The sequence below is a fragment of the Acipenser ruthenus genome, chromosome 53, assembly GCF_902713425.1.
Source record: "Acipenser ruthenus chromosome 53, fAciRut3.2 maternal haplotype, whole genome shotgun sequence".
NCBI classification, from domain to species: domain Eukaryota; kingdom Metazoa; phylum Chordata; class Actinopteri; order Acipenseriformes; family Acipenseridae; genus Acipenser; species Acipenser ruthenus.
The window spans coordinates 3894540-3909656 of record NC_081241.1 but is presented as its reverse complement, the minus strand read 5'-3'; the positions used below and the strand labels follow the sequence as shown (position 1 = coordinate 3909656).

The 15117-nt window shown below is 38.9% G+C and overlaps 1 protein-coding gene across 3 annotated transcripts in view; it reads right to left on the bottom strand.

Annotated features, from left to right (window-relative positions):
- Window positions 1-14770, bottom strand: part of LOC117433101 (transmembrane protein 184B-like) — a 60482-nt gene extending 45712 nt beyond the window's left edge. For all 3 annotated transcript variants that reach the window (XM_059016791.1, XM_059016790.1, XM_059016792.1), the window contains exon 1: window positions 14375-14770. The gene's annotated coding sequence lies outside the window, so the exon portion shown is untranslated. The remainder of the gene's footprint in view (window positions 1-14374) is intronic.
- Window positions 14771-15117: the final 347 nt, after the last annotated feature.

The following is a 15117-nucleotide window of genomic DNA, read 5'->3' as shown; positions in this document are numbered from 1 at the left end:
CCAGCATGCAAACTTATACTTCAGGGACATATACTGCAGAAATGTTCAATATTGTGATAAAAAAAGTTTATAACAGTTATAAAATTAAGTAAGCTATAGCAATGTCAATATTTATTTCATTGACGTCTGTGCACTGAACCAACTCGAGGTGCATCCAAAATAATAAAATCGAATCTGTTCAAAAAGCCCAACACTCGCTCCTAGTACAAAATATTTATTAGATTAAAAGATTGGCGTGGGAGATTGGCCGTCAAGCGGTCGTCAAATGAATAATTTGAAGACTTTCATAAATATTTTGTACTACGAGCGAGTGCTGCGCTTTTGAACAGACTAGAATACAACTTTAATAGCTACTACAAGTTTGTTATAGGTTTAAATATGCAACAACGTAATCTACATTCTCTATTTCACACACACAGACGCGCACCCCTCCTCCTCGTATTTGATCAAATTAGCAATACAAGCATACAGTAGGGGGTTGAAAGGGTTATGGAATACGAGTGACTAGAAATTGATTCTAATGAGAGCACACACTACCACACACAGTATCTGCTTCGGCGTAAACAAGTTATAACAATTATTTACTTAGGTACCTGAAGTTCCAAAGGAATTTCCCTCCATCTTTGCTCCTCCAATGAGTGATCATGATAGGAAATGTCACTTCTGTCAAAGACACACGGGTGTTCCTGCCACATCTCCACCATCCTTTCCTCAATTTTGAGGCTCCACACCTTGCGGGGCACAACATTTCTCTTCGTCACCATTGCTGCTAGCTTGTCCTATTGGCTACTGGCAGTATTCGTCAAGAAATCGGCCCGTAGCCCCTCACACATTTCACGAATTGCTTTGTTGGGGACTAAAATTTTCTGACATGTTAAATTTGTTGGGATGTCGTAAGAACGTCGGGAGATCGCAGACGCCACTCATCTAAATTTCAAGTCATTTAATTCAGATGGAATGGTCTACAGTATCAAAGGCAGCACTTTGATCTAGAAGAATTAAAACTGATGGAAAGCCTGAGTCAGAGCTTATCAGCAGATCATTCACAACTCTGACAAGGGCCGCCTTGGTGCTATGTGCAGCACGAAAACCAGACTGAAACTTCTTGAATATACCATTAAGCCACATTTTTTAAATTGAATTGCAACAACTCTCTCTAGAACCTTATCTAAGAAAGGTAGGTTGGAGATGGCCTATAGTTATTGAGGACTTTAGGGGCCAAATTGTGTTTCTTAAGCATAGCTTTACCACAGCTACCTTAAGTGCTGAGGGAACTATACCGGAGGAAAGTGAACCATTTATCATTTTTAAAATGTGGGTATTAATAACACCAAGAATATATTTTAATAGTTCTGTAGGAATAGGATCAAGAGAGCATGTAGTAGCTCTCATATGTTGAACTAGCTCTGTCAGTTCCTGTAAGGTAATCAAAGAAAAAGCCCCCATAGTAGCCTTAATAGGTGTAGTTGGTAAAATTGTGCTGCAGTCCTTAATAGATGGTGTCTGTGGAATCTCATTTCTGATGTCTAGTATTTTATTTTTAAAGAAATGTAATTAGTCATTGCAGCTGTGAGAGGAGCCAATGTCAAGGGTAGGACTATTAGGGGAAGGATTAATTAATTTATCTAGGGTAGTGAGAAGAAATCAAGGATTATTTTTATTTGTTTCAATTAAAATTAGACTAATATGATGATCTAGCCAATGCCTTCCTATATTTAACCAGGTGGCCCTTCCATGTGATATAATGAATGTGCAGTTTAGATTCCTGCCACCCCCGTTCTAGTTTACGACCCTCGAAATTCATCCTACGAGTTGTACCATTAAAACATGGTGAGCTTTTTTTTTCTTTTTTTTTTTTTTTTACACAAGACACTCAGTTTTGATTGGCGCTACAGTATCGAAGATACCAGTCAAGTTTGAATCCTTGCGAGTGGTTCTGGGCCTTGTAGCATTCCTCTCAATCTGTCTTTACCAGGCTTTATCATATTGAGGCAGCATTCCGCTTAATCTGTCTTTACCAGGCTTTATTATAGGAGGCACTTTTTTACACAGAGAATTGTGAGGGTCTGGAACCAACTCCCCAGTAATGTTGTTGAAGCCGAAACCCTGAGATCCTTCAAGAAGCTGTTTAATGAGATTCTGGGATCAATAAGCTACTAACAACCAGATGAGCAAGATGGGCCAATTGGCCTCCTCTTGTTTGTAAACTTTCTTATGTTCTTATCATATTGAGGTAGCATTCCTCTCAATCTGTCTTTACCAGGCTTTGAGCCTGTCGCTCCACACAGTTAACTTTCACCTCTGTCAGTCCCACCCACTCTCCATTGTCTACAGACATGTTCAAAGCAAGCCCAAAGGCAGGTGAAGGCAGATTCAGAGAAAGCTCAACACTGTAGGAACAGAACCCAGAACCACTCAGAATGACTGCAGACAACATCACCCAGATTCATACTGGTACTGTACAGTACGCTCTCAATTATACTGTGAAACCAGCTGCTTTATTGAACACACACCAATCAGATTGTTCATATAATACATATGTGGACTGATCCCAGGAAATCCCTACTAATGATTAGGAATGAAAAGACAGGGCCAGATTTTCAAAGCGATCACTCTATTCTTTAATTAACAGAAGAAATATCATGTTAAGGTTGAGAAACACACCACTAAGGTGCTCAGGAGTCTTTGTATTATATTATCTGGCTGTTTGGTTCTTGCTTTGTCATATGAACAGGTGTGCAAAAAACAAACCAGGAGTTATACAAATTTGTATACAAATTACACAAGTACTAAAAGAATCTAGAATTCAATGACAAACGTGTCCACTTGAAGTCTTTTTCAAAACAGAAGTTTTCTAAATAATACAGATGCAGTCTTCCCAGCGACAGCGCGTGGAAGCGACATCATGGGAGAAGTACGAGTGGACAAGTACAACGCAGTTAGAAGCAGGTTGACAGCTGCAGAAACTAAACTAAACTTCCAAAAAACAAAAAACAAAAAAAAATGGTCTTCAAGCCAGTAATCTGTGACACCTGCATGATGTGGGAAATCCGAGAAAACCCAACAGAGCTCAACCAAGTTTGTGTGAAGTGCCTCACGATCCAGGACTTGCTTCAGCGATTAAGCCTGCTAGAAAAGGAGCTGGAGGAAATGAGACAGCAACAGGAGCTTGAGGAGCTGACACACCCACAATTCATGGAAGTCTGCACCCCTAGCAGACCGAAAGCCACCACGGTGATGGAAGAGAGTCGAAACAGCTGGGTTCAGATAGGCAGAAGCAGGGAAAAAAAGAAACTTCGTCAAACACAACCGCCAGAAATCCAGACATCCAACAAATTTGAGCCACTTCAACATTTAGATGACCAAATCCAACATCAAGAGAATGAAAGAAACAACATCCAGGACCCTATAAACAGTGCTGGCCAGGCAGCAAAAAGAAGGGAGTTCATGATTGTTGGGGACTCCATATTGAGAAACACAGCAAGTTCAGTTCGCAGTTTGGACCCCCTTACTACAACAGTGTGCTGCCTTCCAGGAGCCTCTGTCAAGCACATCACTGAGAATGTGGACAGGCTCCTAGAACGAACAGGAGACGACCTGGTAGTAGTCATCCACATTGGAAGAGACAGGCCAAGATCCCTGCAAAACAAATTCAGAGAGCTAGGAAGGAAATTAAAAGACAAGACCAAAACTGTGGTATTTTCTGGGATTTTCTGATATACTGGGATACTGGATAGGGAGGTTGTGTTGTCCAGTGGTTAAAGAAAAGGGCTTGTAACCAGGAGGTCCCCGGTTCAAATCCCACCTCAGCCACTGAATCACTGTGTGACCCTGAGCAAGTCACTTGACCTCCTTGTGCTCCGTCTTTCGGGTGAGACGTAATTGTAAGTGACTTTGCAGCTGATGCATAGTTCACACATCCTAGTTTCTGTAAGTCGCCTTGGATAAAGGCATCTGCTAAGTAAAATACTGCCGGCACCTTGCAAAGGACCATATGGACAGCTGGAAATACAAAATCAAAATGCATGGCTGAAATCGTGGTGCACACAGGAAGGCTTCATCTTTCTTGAACATTGGAGCACATTCTACAACAAGGACTATCTATATAGGTGGGACGGACTGCACTTAAACAGAAAGGGAACCAATCTACTCGGAGAAAGGATCCTTCAGGAGGTCCAGAAGCATTTAAACTAGAAAGGAAGGGGGGAGAAAACAAAAAAACAGAAGGGAGACCACATCAAAACAAGGGCAGCAACTCAGGTAAGACAACTATTAAATGTATTTATCTTAATGCTAGAAATCTCAGAAACAAAATGTTAGAACTTGAAGCTACAGCACTAACAAGTAACTACGATGTGATAGGTGTTACAGAAACTTGGTTGTCTGAGAGTGATGGAGACGAATATAATATTAGTGGGTACACACTATATAGGAAAGACAGGCAGGACAGAAGAGGCGGAGGGGTAGCGCTATACATAAGAAATAGTCTTGAAGCCCAGGTGTTAAATCAGGACAAAGAAAACAACGCAGAATCAATATGGATCAGAATAATGGACACAAATTCAAAGGGCATAATAATAGGCGCATGCTATAGACTGCCAAATTAAGATGCTGAGCAAAATAATCTGTTATACAATGACATTAGAAATGTGTGTAGAAAAGGAGAAGCCATACTAATGGGGGATTTCAACTTCCCCCATATAAAATGGGAAAACCCAGTATGGAGCACAACAGATGAAGCTGAAATGGTGGAAATGACAAATGACTGCTTCCTAACGCAATTTGTCAAGGCACTGACTAGAGGGAAGGCATTCCTTGATTCAGTCTTTTCAAATAACAAAGTCAGAATAACTAAAACAGAGGTCAGAGAACCATTGGCAAACTCAAACCACAACATGGTCTCATTTGAAGTGATTTTTAAAACCCCAAAAGTAATGACTAAAGCTAAGATTTACAATTTTAGAAAAGCAAATTATGAAGGTATGAAACAGAGACTAAACAGAAGTAGATTGGAGAAAATAGAGAAAACATCCACAGAAAAAGGATGGCTGTTTTTTTAAAAATGTAGTACTAGAGGCACAAAACAATTACATCCCAAAAGTAGACAAATCTAAATCTAAAACAAAATGGTCAAAATGGTTTAATAGATCAATTAAAAAAAATATTTAAATAACTTTAGCATAACGAGGCAGAAGTGTCTAGGGACTAGGAGCTCTTAAAACAAACCAATCCCCTGGGCCGGATGAGATCCTCCCAATAGTATTCAGAAATGAAAGAAGCTAAACCGCTAACCAAGATCATGCAACAGTCTCTTGACATAGGGGTTGTACCGACAGACTGGAAAATAGCAAACGTAATACCAATCCACAAAAAGGGAGACAAAACTGAACCAGGTAACTACAGACCAATAAGCCTGACTTCTATTATATGTAAACTAATGGAAACTATAATAAGATCCAAAATGGAAATTTACCTATATGGTAACAATATCCTGGGAGACAGTCAGCATGGTTTTAGGAAAGGGAGATCGTGTCTAACTAACCTGCTTGATTTTTTGGAGGATGCAACATCAACAATGGCTAATTGCAAAGCATACGACATGGTTTATTTAGATTTCCAGAAAGCTTTTGACAAAGTCCTGCATAAAAGATTAATTCTCAAACTGAATGCAGTAGGGGTTCAAGGAAATGCATGCACATGGATTAGGGAGTGGTTAACATCTAGAAAACAGAAAGTACTGATTAGAGGAGCTATAAAAAAGGCCAAAAAGATGCTCGGATATATTGTGAGAAGTGTTGAATTTAAATCAAGAGAAGTAATGTTAAAACTTTACAATGCATTAGTAAGACCCCATCCAGAATATTGTGTTCAGTTCTGGTCACCTCACTACAAAAAGAATATTGCTGCTCTAGAAAGAGTACAAAGAAGAGCAACCAGAATTATCCTGGGTTTAAAAGGCATGTCGTATGCAGACAGGCTAAAAGAATGGAATATATTCAGTCTTGAACAAAGAAGACTACGCAGTGATCTGATTCAAGCATTCAAAATTCTAAAAGGTATAGACAATGTCAACCCAGGGGACTTTTTCGACCTGAAAAAAGAAACAAGGACCAGGGGTCACAAATGGAGATTAGATAAAGCGGCATTCAGAACAGAAAATAGGAGGCACTTTTTTACACAGAGAATTGTGAGAGTCTGGAACCAACTCCCCAGTAATCTTGTTGAAGCTGACACCCTGGGATCCTTCAAGCTGCTTGATGAGATTCTGGGATCAATAAGCTACTAACAACCAAACGAACAAGATGGGCTGAATGGCCTCCTCTCATTTGTAAACTTTCTTATGTCCTTAAAAGGAATGATTGATTTATATTTCAGAATTTGCTCTGAATTGACTCATCTGGATAAATAAAGGTTTTGATTGATGATTTATTGACTGATTGATTGTATAGTGCTTTGATTCAAGTTTAGGCTTCAGTCCATAATTCATTGCAGTCATACTGTAAATAAATAAATAAAGTAAAAACAGACAAAAAAATCCAGTACAAAAATGAGTCTGTTTTAATGGTAAATCGGTTGATACACGTTCAGATAACCGGACTCTTGTTTTCCGATTTCATTCTGTGAATGCACTCCTCGTTTTCTGATTTCATTCTGTGAATGCACTCCTCTTGTTTTCTGATTTCATTCTGTGAATGCACTCCTCTTGTTTTCTGATTTCATTCTGTGAATGCACTCCTCTTGTTTTCTGATTTCATTCTGTGAATGCACTCCTCTTGTTTTCTTCCAACAGCTCCATACAGGTGGGGCTAATGTAAGCTAATGAGACTCTGGTGAATGAGCACAATTACTGTACTTTCAGCCACACCTGCTATCGATAGCTAGGCTTTCCTGAGGTGGAGCTGAGGGAGAACCCTGGTACTGGAATATCAATTTCAATAGGACTGTGCCAGCAATCTGCGCTCTTAGCACGTGCGCTCCATGCAAGGACCATTTTTCATTTTGATTTGCTGTGAAAGCTTGGTTCTATTGGACAGCAAATACTAAATTTGCACCTCAATTAATATGAAGCATAACACATTATTTTAAAACAAAATACAGTGCATGGTGGGATACTATCGTATTCATTTCCACAGTCCATTGCGCTGCTAGGAACTGTAACCGAACTATTTTAATAGTGTTAGGCCCTGTCCACACTACATAACTGATCTCGAGAACCACATCCAAAAACATCTTAATTACTCCAGGTCAAAGCGTCCACACTAGAGTACCGTTTCATGTTTAGTCAGGCTTAATGCGTACAAACATTCAAATAGTTTGGTTACAGCTTCATATTAATAGAGGTCCATATCGCTAAAAAGAAATTAAACAAGTATTTTAGAAAATGTAAATACGAACACACGAGTCGGGCTTGAAGTTTTCAGGTTTTATTTTTAATCAGGTGATGTCCCTTTAAACAAACTGATCTGATTCGGTTTTCATAATTAAACTCAGAAAAAGGCTGTTAGTTACAAAACAATCTTCATTTCTTGCATGAGCCTAATTCTGGTCCCCTTCATTTTATTTCAAGCAGAGCTGACAAATTACGTTCATCCCCGATCCTATTTTTAACTTGCATTTCATTTTTGCAGTCGCCTAATTTAACGATGTGCTTTTGTTATTTTCCGCACTAGTTTAACAAGAGATGTCCTGACTTCTTTTTTTTTTTTTTTTTTTTTTTTTTTTAAAGCATAAAAATGAATACCGATTGTGGAGTGTACAGTGATAGCAAGTCCTTCAGGCGCCTGCTATGAGTATTTCACCAAACATATCAGAAAACATTTTGGGATATTACAGGATACACAAAAAATGTAGTTCAGTATTATACAGCGTCCACACTTCTGATAAACCGCACTACCTGATGTGATCCAATTGGAACCAGACTCGAGACTAGCCCGAGGTGGTCTTGAGTACGGTATTAAACTCTGTGTAGTGTGGATGTAAACCATATTTGCCACTTTTAAGCCGGTTAAAGGCAACTAATACGGTTTAAAGGCATAGTGTAGACAGGACCTTTGTACACATTACTGACTAAACATGAGGTACTTCAGTGTGGCTGCTTTGCGCTGGAATAATTAGAAGAGCTTACGGTTCTCAGTTATGTCGTGTGGACAGGGCCCAAAACACGTTTGAACTAAACCCGGACTTACCAGCCACTGAATTCCTTTAGAAGGCTATTTAATAGGTTTGTTGATACAATTTAACAGTGAATTTCGCAGATCTTTTTAACAGTAGCTCCATTCTGTATAGCTTATTTAATGTGCACTGTTCTGGTAATTCTCAATGTTAGTTTTACTGACATTGCCAAAGTTGGTCCCTAGATTCTTTAGACATGTTGCCAAATTCACATCTGCACCAAGAAACCAGTGTGTAAAACTAAATCTCATCTCGTTCCCAGTACCAAACTGGGGCTGCATGCGGTTCCATCTACAGTCTACACCAATCTGCAAAAACTATGCCTGGATTGTGTTTCTGGCTGATTCCAACCAGACAGGTCTCCTCACAGCTGTACGCAGCTTTCACCACAGCAGTCCTCACTATGGGGTTTCCCCAGCCTTTCTGCAGGACCCCATTAAAACAAATTGGAGCCAGGTGCTTCGCTGACTTCTCCCCCTATTCTGCAACATGAGTCTCAAATAGCATTGCAGTTACAACAAGCTCAAACTTAATATTACTCTGCTTTCTAACCAATAGCTGTTTGGTACAGATCCCATGGGTAGGTTTAGTCTGAATGTTGACAAATCAGTGACTTGGGAGGGTGGGAATTAGGAAATTCATAAAGAGAGACAACTTGTGTTAACAGACACGCAGTATAGAGAGGTGTGACAATTTGAGTCTAAAAAGAGTCTGAACGCTTACGTTTAACATTCAAAGTGACTTAGGATACTGAGAGAAACAAATTAAAACTTTTAATTAGAACAGTGGTTCTAATTAAGAGTTTTAATTACTGGAGAGTCTGGAACCAACTCCCCAGTAATGTTGTTGAAGCTGACACCCTGGGATCCTTCAAGAAGCTGCTTGATGAGATTCTGGGATCAATAAGCTACTAACAACCAAACGAGCAAGATGGGCTAAATGGCCTCCTCTCGTTTGTAAACTTTCTTAATTAATAAATAAATAAATAAATAAATAAATAAATAAATAAATAAATAATCTGGCTGTTGGCAGTTAAGTTTGTGGGAGCCATAACCGTGGCTGTGTGTAGTAATCCCATTGTGGCACTGGTACAGTACAGTGGTTTAATGTTAGACACTCCGCACATGTCGCACCGGTGTATTAGTCGCTCCCCCTTTAAAGGGCCCTGCAGAAATGCCTTGAAAATCGACTTATACAATGTTTTTTACGGTACATGTAATTGTAAATGCTGACAAGATAGAGAGAAGTATAGAGCCACATTATGTATGTTATTGGATAGTAACGTGCCACGACATGTAATATGTATGTAAGACATGTACTATATGTGTGACATAAACCCAATGCAATCCACAGTTGTATTTGAACAGTAATTGTATTGACCTCTAACACGTAATATGCATGAAACACTCATCTGTTTAGCTACTGGAGCAGAACTGCAAAAAAAAAAAAAATGCTTTGGATAAAAGCATCAGCCAAATAAATTAATAATAACAATATACTGTACACATTTCATATAATACACCAACCTGCAATTAATAGGTTACATAGTCATCCATACATTTTTCCCAGCAGCTGAATGTTTGCTCCGCTTTGGGTGATGGGGAGCTGATATCACTGAGGAAGAGGAGGAATGAGAGACTGCCATCACTGAGGAAGAGGGGGTTGGGGTCTGACATATTTGAAACAGGGGGGCAATGGGCTAGGGTGGGAGATGCAGAATAACCAACAGAGGGCAATGGCAGTCGTGCCACAAAACCTTCCATACATCTGGCAAATTCATTATCCTACCAGTGTGCAGGATTACAGTCGTATTTTATTTTAGATATATATCTATATATCTATCTATCTGTAGCGATTGTAATTGGTTATTCAATGCACCTGGCAACGTCTCTGTCTGCTGCACGGGTCATTACAATATATATATATATATATAATTTTTTTTTTTTAAACAATACAGTGCATCAACATGCATGCCTCTTATTACACCCAAGATAAACAACACCTGAAACTAAACAACATAAGAACGTTTACAAATTAAAGGCGGCCATTTGTGACCCCCTGGTCCTTGTTTCTTTTTTCAGTTTGAAAAAGTCCCTTGGGCTGACATTGTCAATACCTTTTAAAATTTTGAATGCTTGAACCGCGTAGTCTTCTTTGTTCAAGACTGAACAGATTAAATTATTTAAGCCTGCCTGCATACGACATGCCTTTTAAACCCGGGATAATTCTGGTTGCTCTTTTTTGCACTCTTTCTACAGCAGCAATATCCTTTTTGTAACGAGGTGACCAGAATTGAACACAATATTCTACATGAGGTCTTACTAATGCATTGTGAAGTTTTAACATTACTTCCCTTAATTTTTAATTTTAAACACTTTTCACGATATATCCAAGCATCTTGTTGGCCTTTTTTGTAGCTTCCCCACATTGTCTAGATGAAGACATTTCTGAGTCAACATAAACTCCTAGGTCTTTTTCATAGTTCCCTTCTTCATTTTCACTATCTCCCATATGATATTTATAATGAACATTTTTATTGCCTAGATCAGTGGTGGCCAATACGTGGATTGCGATCTCGGGACAAATCAGAACAAGAGAGCCTTCTGCATTGTCAAGTAGCACAGCTGAAAATATCCCAACAGTTTCTGCATATGAAACTAAAAAAATGTTTTAATTTAGGCGCACGTGTGCGACTAGAAACTCCTAAAGGTTGACTATAAAAAGTAAACGTGATTTTTTTTCAGCTGAAAGTATAAAACAAACAAAAAAAAATGACCAGTCGGATCTAAGCTCATAGCTCAATAGTAATGTACTCTGGGAATTGTGTTCATTGGTGTCCACTGCCCACTGTTAATCACCATTAAAAACTACAAATCCCATACCTGCCAATTTCATTGATTTATCAGTGCGACGGCTACTCGTTTCCAGACAGTTTGAAAACTTGTGAAACCAAGATGAGGAAAGTAACAAATTAATTTCATGTGATTGGAGAGGTTTCAAAAGAAAACCGCGATGAACAAAATTCAGATATGTCGACACCTTTAAAAGAAACGAGCAATGAAGGTATGTCAGAAGATGAAAGCTAACAGGGAACTTGGAGAAGGGCTATGTTAGTTACAGCGTGTTCACAGTTGTAAGTAGCAAAAGAACATACAAGTTCAACCAACAGTGGCGAAAAGATTGTCCCTGGCTTAAGTTTGACAATCCTAAAAAAAATCCATGTTTTGCACATTTTGTCAGAATGCAGGGGAACTGATGGCAGGCAAGGCTATATTCTTAACAGGGAGCCAGAAGTTCAAACATGAAAATATATTAAACATAGTGCTTCAACATGGTACGCAATGTCCAGAGAGGCATACATCTAGAAACGTCAGCCAAGTATTGAACTGCACAAATGCTATGTAAGAAAGGAAGGAATCTTCAATAACACATTTGAGCAAAATTGTATATTTTTGAGTGCCCCTAAATTTTATGTGCCTAAAAAAAGTTAGCATTTGTAACCAGGGGACCTCCTGGTTACAAACCCTTGTCTTTAACCACCGGACCACACAGCCTCACTCTGTAAAGTGCCTTTTTTCTCTCAATATCGATCTATTTAACCATTTTGGCCATTTTGTTTTAGATTTAGATTTGTCTATTTTTGGGATGTGCCTCTAGTACTACATTTTTAAAAAACAGTCACCCTTTTTCCCATTGATGTTTTCTCTATTTTACTCCAATCTACTTCTGTTAGTCTGTTTCATCCCTTCATAGTTTGCCTTAATAAAATTGTAAACCTGACCTCTGTTTTAGTTATTCTGTCTTTGTTATTTGAAAAGAATAAATCAAGGTATGCCTCCCCTCTAGTCGGTGCCTTGACAAATTGCGTTAGGAAGCAGTCATTTGTCTTTTCCACCATTTCAATTTTGTCTGTCGTGCTCCCCACCGGGTTTTCCCATTTTATATGGGGGAAGTTGAAATCCCCCATTAATATGGCTTCTCTTTTGCTACACGCATTTCTAAGGTCACTGTATAACAGATTATTTTATTTGGTGCCTGAATTTGGCGGTCTATAGCATACCTATAACAACTCTTCCTCGACTGACTTACAGATTTTGTGATTCATTGCACTAGTGGGGATGGGGGGAAAGGTGTGCAATGAATAACAGAGAATGGCGGGAATGATAGCATATTTTAGAAATATATTTATACAAGATTAATGGTTAGAATACAAAGATACAACTTCACTTTTTAAATAAATGTTACCCCAGAGCCTGACATGCTAAAAAATAGCTTATTTTCAGTAAAAACAAGGACTATACCAGTCACAAGCACTCTTTTGAAACAGTTACATCATAGTTCATCACTTGTGTTGATATTGTAATTGTTTTTGTATTGTATCTTGATATTGTATCTTGTTTCCTGGGAGGAACACACCTACCTGTTACTCCCTGTCTATTAGACATTTTATTTTCACTGATGGAATCCTGAATTGATTGATTGTACCAGGATTTAAGGGGGAATGTGTGCTCCCGATTTTTGTTATTTCAGGTGATTATGTTTGTGTATCACTTCGACTTTCCGACAATGTTAAAAAATGTGGTTCAGTAAAATGTTTACGACTACATTGAAATACCAGAATTTTTTTGGAGCCAACTACCACTAGCACAGACCTTACCACACTTTCTGCATGCAGGTAATTGACCAGTAATTACTTAACAATACTTTTTGCACCTAGGGACGTACAAGTGTCAAAACTAAAACTGAATGCCGTTATGCACACTTACGGAACACATAAACCATATAAAATGATCGAATCCAATTGTACCTCAGGCTGTGAAGCAGCAGGTACTTGGTTTTCTGCCATGTTTGAGTTGAAGTGCTCATCGATCGTGCCGACAATCATCTAGGCTGCCTGAGCTACACATCTGCAGATTTTTTGGAGCGACAAACTACTGTCAAAATCTGAGAGCAAGCAGAGAAAAGATCTGTAAGCGGAACAGAACCATAAGGGTAAAATAAAACCAAAAGCGATTTTTTTGAGAGGTTGTATTTTTTCCATTTCACAGTTACACATTGTGATTCTGCGCTCTCGTATTTGACAGTAATCTCACTCCATAGATTCCCTGCTATTTTGACTGAAGATGGTGGAGCATTCCACAACGTTGGGGCTTTGAAGAGAAGGCCCTCCCTCCCGCACATCTTTATTCACTCTCAGGAAATCAACAGCCCCACATCCTGTTATCTTGGAGTACGACTTGGATTGTCAGGGCTCTGCAACTCCTGGAAATAACTCGGGGGGCCAATCCATTTAGGGCTTTCCAAGTTAAAAGCAACATTTTATAAATCAGTTCTAAAATGCACAGGGAGCCATATAATGAATAAATGAAAGAATAAATAGTAGATGGAGACCAAACCTTTACCTTTTACATTGTCCGTGTAAATAGTCAAACTGGATGACTGATATCTGAAAGCAAAACACTGAATTCAAGAAAAGTGGGTCTGCTCTCAAAGGAGTACAGTCTGCGCATCTCAAGTACTGCAGGACACAGGTGCACGGATTCATTGAAATAAACACAAGCAATGCTCAAATGCAGCTGTACAAACCAACAGCTCTGGGCCTGGTCTCACCACTTTCAAACACACGGTAAAAAAAATAAAAAAAGTAACTTCAAAAATAGCTGGACGCTAATACTCACAGAAAACAATACTTACACACTGCGCAGCTTTGTCTCAAAACAAACGTTACGGGTAACATATGATCACATCAAGAATTTGCACCAGATTGCACATTGCTGTTGTTATCGTTACAGGGTGTGAGTGAATGCCCGTTCTACAGGGTCAGTGGGTGTAAATATATCATTCAAATAAACAGGCATGCGGAATTACTGGTGTCTGTGTAAGAATGATGCTTTGTTAAAACCGCTTGCATGATTTGTATTATTTTAAAACTCGGATTTTCAAAAACTGCAGCGTTGCTAAGCCGATCACAGTGTGTTTACATGTCAACGATTGACTGGATTTATATATTTAAAAACAGCAACTAGTATTTTATGTACAGCTCTGATCTCCATCCGCGCTGTGCAAACCACAACAGCGATACCCCGCCCGCAGTATAACTAATACCACACACTGTACCTGCTGTGTAATCATTGCTGTTTGTTCAGGTCAGCTTTCATTAGAAAAAAAAAAAACAACAACAAAAAAACAGCGAGTAGCTTACCTTGGCAAATTACAGAACACCTTTTGCTCGCTTACAAATCATTCACTTGATCCAGACAGAAGCCAACGGGATATAACTCTCTCTTATTTCTGGTGATAAATACTCTCGTTCAATACTGCTATCACCCTCCCTAAAAACAACGGCTCGAAACCTCACTCAAATCAACTCAGAAGCCGGGTTTTAGACGCCATTTCCCCAGTTTAGACGCTCGGTTGAAGAATGAAGGTATGTACAGCAGCCTGGAAACACGAATTTTAACGATTTTGTCCCCCTTTTTGTTTCGGCCCTCAGCAACTATATACGGCTGCGTTCTCCTCGTATCAAACTGCTGCGATTTCAGACAAGAAAAGCAATGCGCATGCGCAATTTCAACTCCCTTTCTCCAAACGGGTGATGTAACAGGCTTTTGTTTTTAAAGAGACAGCATGCCACGTTTCGACCTAACTGAAGTCTGAAAATTTGTTTTTATTTAAACGCATAGTTGGCACTTTATTTATTTCTAAATATTATTTAAAACGATTAACTGTAAACTCTTTAAACTGCGTCTTTCAAGTTTTGTAACAGGTTTACTATTTGCTACAGATTTCCATATCTTTTGTATGAATTCAACCCACCCGACAATATTGCATCGTATTGTTTTCCAGACTACGATTTTGTTTCATGCGACTACTGTAAAACACACACACACACATTGGTTTATATGAAAATATAAAATTAATTATATACAAAGCAGCCTGACATTG